This window comes from Vipera ursinii (genome assembly GCF_947247035.1).
Source record: "Vipera ursinii genome assembly, chromosome: 6".
Classification (NCBI taxonomy): domain Eukaryota; kingdom Metazoa; phylum Chordata; class Lepidosauria; order Squamata; family Viperidae; genus Vipera; species Vipera ursinii.
Genome location: NC_139515.1, coordinates 80,777,932 through 80,787,565, shown reverse-complemented (window position 1 = coordinate 80,787,565; position 9,634 = coordinate 80,777,932). Strand labels below are relative to the sequence as shown.

General features: G+C 46.4%; 1 protein-coding gene across 1 annotated transcript in view; it reads left to right on the top strand.

Moving 5' to 3' along the window:
- The first annotated feature begins 2,749 nt into the window (after window positions 1-2,749).
- The window catches only part of RECQL (RecQ like helicase), a 123,329-nt gene continuing 116,444 nt past the window's right edge, over window positions 2,750-9,634 (top strand). Inside the window, exon 1 of the mRNA XM_083365304.1 lies at window positions 2,750-2,805. The gene's annotated coding sequence lies outside the window, so the exon portion shown is untranslated. The remainder of the gene's footprint in view (window positions 2,806-9,634) is intronic.

Here is a 9,634-nt window from a genome sequence, read left to right as displayed (position 1 = left end):
GAACAGAACAGAATAGAATAGAACAGAACAGAACAGAATATGGAATTTAAGAATAGACTAGACTAGACTAGACTAGACTAGACTAGAATAGACTAGAATAGAATAGAATATAATAGAACAGAATAGAACAGAATATGGAATTTAAGAATAGAATAGAATAGAATAGAATAGAATAGAATAGAATAGAATAGAATAGAATAGAATAGAATAGAATAGAATAGAATAGAATAGAATAGAATAGAATAGAATAGAGCTGGAAGGGACCATGGAGGTCTTCTAGTCCAGCCCCCTGCTCAAGCAGGAGAACCTACACCATCTCAGACAGGTGAATGTCCAGTCTCTTCTTAAAAATATCCAGTGATGGAGCGTCCACAATTTCTGGAAGCAAGCTGTTCCACTGGTTGACTGTCCTCACTGTCAGGAAGTTTCTCCTTAATTCCAGGTTGCTTCTCTCTTTGATCACTTTCCAACCATTGTTTCTTGTCCATACCTCTGGTGCTCTGATGAACAACCTGACCCCCTCTGCCTTGTGGCAGCCCCTCAGATACTAGAATACTGCTATCATGTCTCCCATATTTCTTCTTTTCCTTAGAGTAGCCAAACCCAAGTCCCATAGCCTTTCTTCGTATGTTTTGGTCTCCAGGCCTTTGATCATCTTAGTTGCTCTTCTCTGAATTTTTTTTCCAAACTCTCAACATCATTTTTATGATATGGTGACCAAAACTGGCTGCAGTATTCCTGGTGTGATCTTACTAGGGTTTTATAAAGCGGTACTAATACAGTAATGGACGGGCTGCCACAAAGAAGAGTAAGAAGAAGTAAGAATTTTCTGACAGTGAGAACAATTAGTCAGTGAAATAGCTTGCCTCCCAGAGTTGAGGGATCTCCATCACTGGAGGTTTTAAAAAATAGACTAGACAACCATTTGACCTGGAGGGGATAAAGTCTTCTGCCTTGAGCAGAGGGGGTGGACTAGAAAGCCTCTGAGGTCCCTTCCAGTCCTATGATCCTATGTTCTGTGTTCTTTAGGCCACAAAGCTGGGAAACGTTTGTACCATTCTAAACGATTTCCTTGCACCCAGCAGACAAGTCTTTGTTAGCTAGAAGAACAGACCTAGCTGTGTATTTGTGGGTGAGGATAAGGGCTGCAACCATTATTGAGAACTGTTGTTGGAGGGATATAACTTTCTCATTAGTCCAAAGGCAGAATTGTCATTTAATGCAACTTCTGGTTTTGTTTAAACAAACTAATTTTAGAATCCTTTGTTTGCAGTCAGCTTAGTTAAAAAAGAAGGACAATTACAGTATAAGGCTAAAGGTTAAATTAGAAACACTTCTTAGGATGAAACTAAGATGTTCGGGCTACTTTTGGCTACCAAAACTAGGGTTTTGGTTTTTTTTAAGGATTAGTTTGTGGGAAGACGTCAGAGAAAGAAATATTTGGGGGAATATTAAAAAGGCAGAATAGATAATGGAGAAGATCTTTAAAAAGGCAAAAACTTCTCACCCCACCCCACCAGCCAGACATCTCAGCAGAAACCAGCTTTTAGAAATGCAGATGTAATAATCCATTCAGGAAGGTTGGAGCCTTCCAGCCAGAAACTGAAGAAATTAGGAAGACAAAGACCCTTAAAATCTACATACCCCTCCCAAATTCAAAAGACAGAAAACATAATAGGATCAACCCACCACCATCAGAATACCAGAAAGGCACACTCAGACTCTGGTCAAAGTACATGACACAGGAAATACAAAGCCTCAAACAGGAACAGGAAACAACCTCAACAGCTCAAGAAGGTATAAAAACCCACCACTCCCAGCTACATGTGGTCAGTTTTCCGAGAGCCATCTTTCTGTCTGGCTCTCCTCTTCAATAAACTACAGCCTTCTTTCTAAAGCGGTCTCCATTTTGTTTATTCCCGGCTTGGACTGGACCCTGATGAAGATTTTTTCCTTCAACAAGTTCATGTTTTTATTCATCCATAAAAGTCTTAAATAAGTTAACATCTGGCTAAGGGATCACTGGTTCCATCAGGAAATGATCTGGATGGTCAACTCTACAAGAAGACTATTCTAAATCAGGCCACAAATACCGCTCATTGGGAATGCGGGAGAGAACGGAGTTTCGGTTTTTTTCTTCCTTCCAAAGTTATGGTTTCCAACATTTTTGGCATTTGCATTTTTTGAATAGCAAGTACCCATGTTTATAATTGAACTTTTAGTCCGAACAAGATAGGATCAAACCATTTTTGTGATAGCGAAATATCCTTAGATGATAATTGTAAATTATTTTTAATTATGATTCAACGAGGAAGGTGGACGGAGAGCTGCATGAAGTGCTAAAGAAGAGTAAGTAGGCCCTCATTATTCCAGTTGAGACTCTAGGAAGAATACAGAGAATAGGGGGTACTGAAGCTAAAACATACGAAGAACAGTTGCAGGAATTGGGTATGTCTAGTTTATTGAAATATCAACAACCTAAGATATGCAGATGCTACCACTCTAATGGCAGAAAGTGAAGAAGAACTAAAGAGCCTCTTGTTACGGGTGAAGAAGGAGAGTGCAAAACTTGGGTTGAAACTTAACATTAAAAAAACCAAGATCATGGCATCCGGCCCTCTCAATTCCTGGCAAATAGATGGGGAAGAAATGGAGGTAGTGACTGATTTTATTTTCCTGGGCTCCAAGATCACCGCAGATGGGGACTGCAGCCAAAAAATTAAAAGACGCTTGCTCCTGGGGAGGAAAGCCATGGCAAATCTAGACAGTACACTAAAAAGCAGAGACATCACCCTGTCAACAAAAGTGCGTATAGTCAAGGCCATGGTTTCCCAGTTGCAATGTATGGCAGTGAAAGCTGAACCATAAGAAAGGCTGAGCGCCAAAGAATTGAGGCCTTTGAACTCTGGTGCTGGAGAAGACTCCTACGAGTCCATTGGACTGCAAGGCAATCAAACCGGTCAGTCCTAGAGGAGATCAACCCTGACTGCTCTTTAGAAGGCCAGATCCTGAAGCTAAAACTCAAATACTTTGGCCACCTAATGAGGAGGAAGGACTCACTGGAGAAAAGCCTAATGCTGGGAAAGATTGAGGGCAAGAGAAGAAGGGGACGACAGAGAATGAGGTGGCTGGATGGAGTCCCTGAAGCAGTAGACGTGAGCTTAAAAATGGACTCCAGAAGATGGTAGAGGACAGGAAGGCCTGGAGGAACGTTGTCCATAGGGTCGCGATGGGTCGGACTCAACTTCGCAGCTAACAACAACAACAAGTTTATTGAAAAGAAGGACTGGGGGGGGGGTGACATGATAGCAGTGTTCCAATATCCAAGGAACTGTCACACAAAAAAGAGGTGTGTGTGTGTCAACCTATTCACTAAAGCACCTAAAGGCAGTAAAAGCAGCAACGGATGGAAACTAGTCAAGGAGAGAAGCAACCTAGAACTAAGGAGAAATTTCCTGACAGTGAGAACAATTAATCACTGGAGGTTTTTAAGAAGAGAATGGACAACCATTTGTCTGAAATGGTTTAGGGACTTCTGCTTGAGCTTGGGGTTGGACTAGAAGACCTTCAAGGTTCCTTCCAGCTCTATTCTGAAACTCTGATATAATTCTCAGCGGCGTGCAAATTATGCAATTGTGGCTTAAGGTCTTATTTCCTATGTCTATGTTTAAGAAGAGGACACGGTGGCTCAGTGGGTTAGGACACTGAGCTTGTCGATCAGAAGATCGGCAGTTTGGCGGGTCGAATCCCGAGCGCCACGTAACAGAGTGAGCGCCTGTTACTCGTCCCAGCTTCTGCCAACCTAGCAGTTCGAAAGCACGTAAAAATGCAAGTAGAAAAATAGGGACCACTACGGTGGGAAGGTAACAGCGTTCCGTGAGCCTTTGGCATCCAGTCATGCCGGCCACATGACCACGGAGACGTCCTCGGACAAGCGCTGGCTCTTCGGCTTTGAAACGGAGATGAGCACCGGCCCCTAGAGTTGGAAAGGACTAGCACGCATGTGCGGGGAACCTTTACCTTTATGTTTAAGATATCCATCAAACACCTTACCAGAATGATCTAAGAAGAAATACTCCTGAAAGGGCCCATTGAAACCAATTGTTAGGCTTTCTAACTCTCCTACTCCAACTTGCAAATCGCATATCTCCACACCACACCCACCCAAAGGCACACACACACACACACCCGCCGCCCGCCATGAGAGGGGCTGAATCGCATTTGATCAACCCAATTAAACATTAAATAATTGCAGCCCATTATGCAAATATCACACAACAATATTAATTTGTTGATTTCTTCTTTGAACAGCCCCTAATGCTAGCCTATCTTATGTGTTAAACGACCAATTAGCGCAACTATAACTAAGCGATGAAGAATGGATAATTGCCTAGTTATGATGTACCATCCCCTTGCTATGTTAATCCAGCACAATTAAACAAATAGCGCACAAGGGAAGAAATGATGCACAGATGTTCTTTTACAATGCATTATTAGCCTGGGGGATTCTGTGGGTTCTGCTGAAGCAAGGATGGAGAAGGGGTGGTGGTGGTGGTGAAGAGGGGGACAATAGAGCCTAATATCTCAAACTGTGTTACTGTCATTTAGGCAGAACTAGATTTATCAGGGGAATTAGTCGTGGGAAAGCCCACCCTATTTGAGACAATAGGCTGTTTCACTGGGCAAGGATGGGCTGCATTGGGATGGCAGGACAGCTGCTTCCTAAAACAGTGAATAATCAGCCTTGATGGAATTTGAATAATTCAATTGATTCTGAGAAATCCATTTGGTTCAGATTTTCAGACTTTCAGAATCTGAGTGGTCCTTTTGATTTGGGAGCAGAGGGGGTGGGGTTTGTTTGTTTGTTTTGCAGGATTTCAAAAGTTGATTTGATGCAGAGGTGCTGTCAGGTGCGAGAACTCAGCAACCAGGATAGAATTCAAATCACTTAGACTTATAGACTGCTTCACAGTGCTTTACATTCCTCTCTAAGCAGTTTAATGGAGTCGCCCAACGGTCTGGGTCCTCCTTTTACAGACCTCGGAAGAATGGGAGGCTGAGTCAACCTTGAGCTGCTCAGGATTGAACCACTGGCAGTGGGCAGAGTTAGCCTGCAATACTGCATTCTAACCATTACGTCACCTAATGCAACATCGGATCAGCTACAGCAGTATAATAGCCCTTAGACTTATATACCGCTTCACAGTGCTTTACCGCCCTCTATAAGAAGTTTACAGACACACCCAACAGTCTGGGTCACAGGTCGGCAACCTGCGGCTCCGGAGCCGCATGCGGCTCTTTGAGCCGTCTCTTGCGGCTCCCAGCCGCCCGGTGCGCGCGCACCTCTTCCAACGGGCAGTGGTGCGCGCGCACCTCTCCAAATGGAGAGTGGCACCGCCCGTTTGGAGAGGTGCACGCGCACCTCCCCGAATGGGCGGAGGTGCGCGCGCACCTCCCCAAACCTTTGGAGAGGTGCGCGCGTACCTCCGCGCGAATGGGCAGCGGTGCCGCTCTTTCAGGAAGCCCGCCTCGGCCCGTCTGTGAAGCTGCCGAAAGCGGCAGCTTAGCAGACGGGCCGCGGCAGCTTCCGCAAAGAGCGGCGCCCCTGCCCATTCCGAGAGGTGCGCGCGCACCTCTCCGAACGACCGGAGGTGCGCGCGCACCTCCGCGCGAACGGGCAGCGGTGCCGCTCTTTCAGGAAGCTGCCGCTTTCGGCAGCTTCCTGAAAGAGCGGCGCCGCTGCCCCTTCGCTTTCGGCAGCTTCCTGAAAGAGCGGCGCCGCTGCCCCTTCGCACGGAGGTACGCGCGCACCTCCCCAAAGGTTTGGGGAGGTGCGCGCGCAACTCCGGTCGTTCGGAGAGGTGCGCGCGCACCTCTCGGAATGGGCAGGGGCGCCGCTCTTTGCGGAAGCTGCCGCAGCCCGTTTGCTAAGCTGCCGCTTTCGGCAGCTTCACAGACGGGCCGCGGCGGGCTTCCTGAAAGAGCGGCACCGCTGCCCATTCGCGCGGAGGTACGCGCGCACCTCCGGTCGTTCGGAGAGGTGCGCGCGCACCTCTCGGAATGGGCAGGGGCGCCGCTCTTTGCGGAAGCTGCCGCAGCCCGTTTGCTAAGCTGCCGCTTTCGGCAGCTTCACAGACGGGCCGCGGCGGGCTTCCTGAAAGAGCGGCACCGCTGCCCATTCGCGCGGAGGTACGCGCGCACCTCCGGTCGTTCGGAGAGGTGCGCGCGCACCTCTCGGAATGGGCAGGGGCGCCGCTCTTTGCGGAAGCTGCCACGGCCCGTCTGCAAAGCTGCCGAAAGCGGCAGCTTTGCAGACGGGCCGTCGCCATCGGGCAACCGGGAACCGGTTCCATCTCATTTTTTAAAAAATGGCAGCCGCGTGCGTCCGCGCATGCGCAAAAAACCTTTTTGCGCATGCGCGTGCATGGACACACGCACGCGGCTCCCTCTTTTTTTAATTTGTGATGGAACCGGTTCCCAGTGGCTCTTTTTCTTTTTTAGGTTGCCGACCCCTGGTCTGGGTCCTGCTTTTACCGACCTCGGAAGGATGGAAGGCTGAGTCAACCTTGAGCTGGTCAGGATTGAACCACTGGCAGTGGGCAGAGTTAGCCTGCAATACTGCATTCTAACCACCGCACAACCACGGTTCCTCAAAAGCACTACATGTACAAAAATTTGAACTACTAAAGATCAAGGTGAATTGACCTCAGATAAGAGTCAACGGATTTCAGTGGGGGTAGCTGGATTTAGGTCTCTTACGGGGATGTAGTGGTGATGCATTTAATTCTGCCCGTCTGCTCAGCTTGGTCATGTCCTACAGGTGCTATGTGCATCCTTCCTGGATTGCAGCAAGAAGTGTCTGTATTTGATATCTGGGTGCTTTAGATCAAAGGTCCCCAACCTTCTGGGTACCAGGGACCGGATCCGTGGAGAGAGGTTTTTCCACGGAGTGGAGAGTGCCTGGTTTTGTGCGCTGCCTGCCTCCCGTGGATGGGGCTTTGCTTGTTTGTGTGGACCGGTTGCTGGCATGCCACGACCCGGTACTGGGCCACGGACCAGGGGCTGGGGACCCCTGGGCTAGATGAAAGGAGGGTGGAACAGACAAACCAGCTTCTGATGAGGTCATCTTTTGGCCTTCTTGAATGGGCTTTGCCAGTTAGCCTGAGGCGTCGATGCTCAAAGTTTGAGGTGGCTGCTGGATTAATAGCCAGGCTGCCATCACACTGGGCTTGCCTTTTGCTCTTTGTCTCTGTATTTATTGGGTGTTTTTTAATATATATATATATATATATTTAAAATTGCAATTGTAAACTACCCAGAGTCGCTTTGCAGAATGAGATGGGCAGCAAATAAATGTAATAAATAAATAAAATATACCCACTACAAGGCAGATTCCATGGACTGTTCAAATGGTGCCACGAGTCTTTCCAGGTTTTAAAATCTGTGTCCCATCAAAAAAGCATCTATTATTATTATTATTATTATTATTATTATTATTATTATTATTATTATTATTATTATTGTTGTTGTTGTTGTTGTTGTTGTTGTTGTTGTTGTTCCCAAATTCTAAAACTTTCTCCCCAAAAGGCCATGCTAGCTTTATTTTTTGCGTCCTTTTATTACCTTTCATTCAGTTCAGAGGCCTAACTGATGTGCTACTTAGCTGAAAAAGAATGTTAATAGAGCAGCTTTTTTATATATCAAAACAAACAAACAAACAATCCTTATTGTTGCTTTTGTTTTCATATTTTTTCTCTTACAAAGCACCCTTGTTAAGAGAAAGATGGGAAGTGCAATTAATTATCTGATTTTCCATTTATAATTACAAAGCTGTGTTAGTTATATTTGACCCTATTACTGTATAGCTATTTTATGCGTGATTTATAACTTTATTGCTTAAGTAAAGGAAGTAATCACTTGAGTTAATAATTTTCATCATGGAACACAAACGACTCAAGCAAATAAACTCACTAATTAAATTCCATTATGCATTTAATAGAGAATTACAACAATACTCTGGATTCAGCTCTACCCAGCCCATTGTAACTTTCTTCTGATTGGATAGCAGATTTTTAAATTCTTTTCCACACATTAAAAAATAGCTGAATTTTAAATTGGTAAAACGAAATGCAAGTTTCATTCAAGAAAACAGTTAAGCTTTTGCTTGAATTTTTTTTTTAAAAAATGCAGAACTTTTGATTCCTATTCAATAGATCAAGGTTTCTCAACCACAGTGCAGGTAGCCCTCGATTTACGTCCCCAGAATAACAGAGCTGGAAAGGACCTTGGAGGTCTTCTAGACCAACCCCCTTGCTCAGGCAGTAGCCCTAGATCAGGGCTTTTCAACCTTTTCACCCATTGTACCACTTTTAGGATATGGCAACATCCGAGTACCACCAGTCGCCTAGCAAGGTGTCAAAAACGTGATGACCCAAAAAAAAAAGAAAAAGGAAAAGGAAAAATGTGATGAAGTACAGGTAGTCCTCAACTTACAACAGTTCGCTTAGTGACTGTTTGAAGTTACAATGGTATTGAAAAAAGTGCCCCCCAAGCCACAGCTGAGCAAGACACCTGCCTGCCTGCCCAGCGACGCTCTTCCTCCTGTCCGAAGTTTTCATTGTTGTGAACATTTCTGTTGAGGATTGGCAGCGGGGGTGGGGTGGGGTGGGGTGTGTTATGTATTGGCAGTGCTTTTTTTTTGTAAAAGTAAAAGGTGCCGGAACTCACACATGTCATACAACCTGCCTTGCCTACCCTACAAGGTTCCATCCAAAAAAGGTGCCGGAACTCCGTTCTGAGCGTTCTATGAGAAAAAAAGCCCTTGTGTATTGGGCTCACTTGTAATACCACGTGGTTAGCTGGAGCAGCTAACGGCTCTCCAGCAACCCAGACTCCAGGTCTCCAGTGCTGTTATTGGCTGTCCCTAGGCAGCAATGGTTGCTTTAAACCAATTGGCTGCCACCTAGGGGCTAGGCTATAAATTGCTGCTAGTTGCAGCCCAATTCCAGTTCAGATCCTGCAAGCAATAAACCATGAGCCTTGTTCAACTCACTTGCCTCGTCTTCTTTCCTGCATGAAGAACCCGCCACATAACACTGGCGACGAAGGTGGGATCCTGCTTCCCAAAAAGAGCTGAAGTCCACTAGGGGAGAGGCAGCTCACGCCTGGAGGGAAAAGGCATTCCCCCCCCACTACGGTCGGCTAGCAAGCCACACTAGCGACCTCGTGCTCAGTGGATTCACTCCCTGGGGCTTGGGAAGCAGGATTGAAAACCACAGGAACCAGCCAAAGACAGAATGCTGAAGGTCGGAAGACTTCGCGAATTCGACGTCAAGCACCCAGAGGGATGGCCTTCCTACTTGTCTCAGGTAGAAAACTACCTCCGGGCAAGCCAAATCGCTGAAGATGGGCTGAAGGCCGCAACGCTGCTCTACGTGTGTGGCCCAGCCACCTTCAAAAACCTCTTCCCTCCAACACCGCTAGAATCGATTTCCTATGCAGACCTCAAGAAAAAGCTGGCTGAACATTTTCAGCCCAAGATGTCAGAAATAGCCTGGCGCTTCACATTTGATCAGCGAGTACAGCAACCCGGCAAATCTGCATTGGAATTCATTGCGGCCTTGAGGCAGGCCGC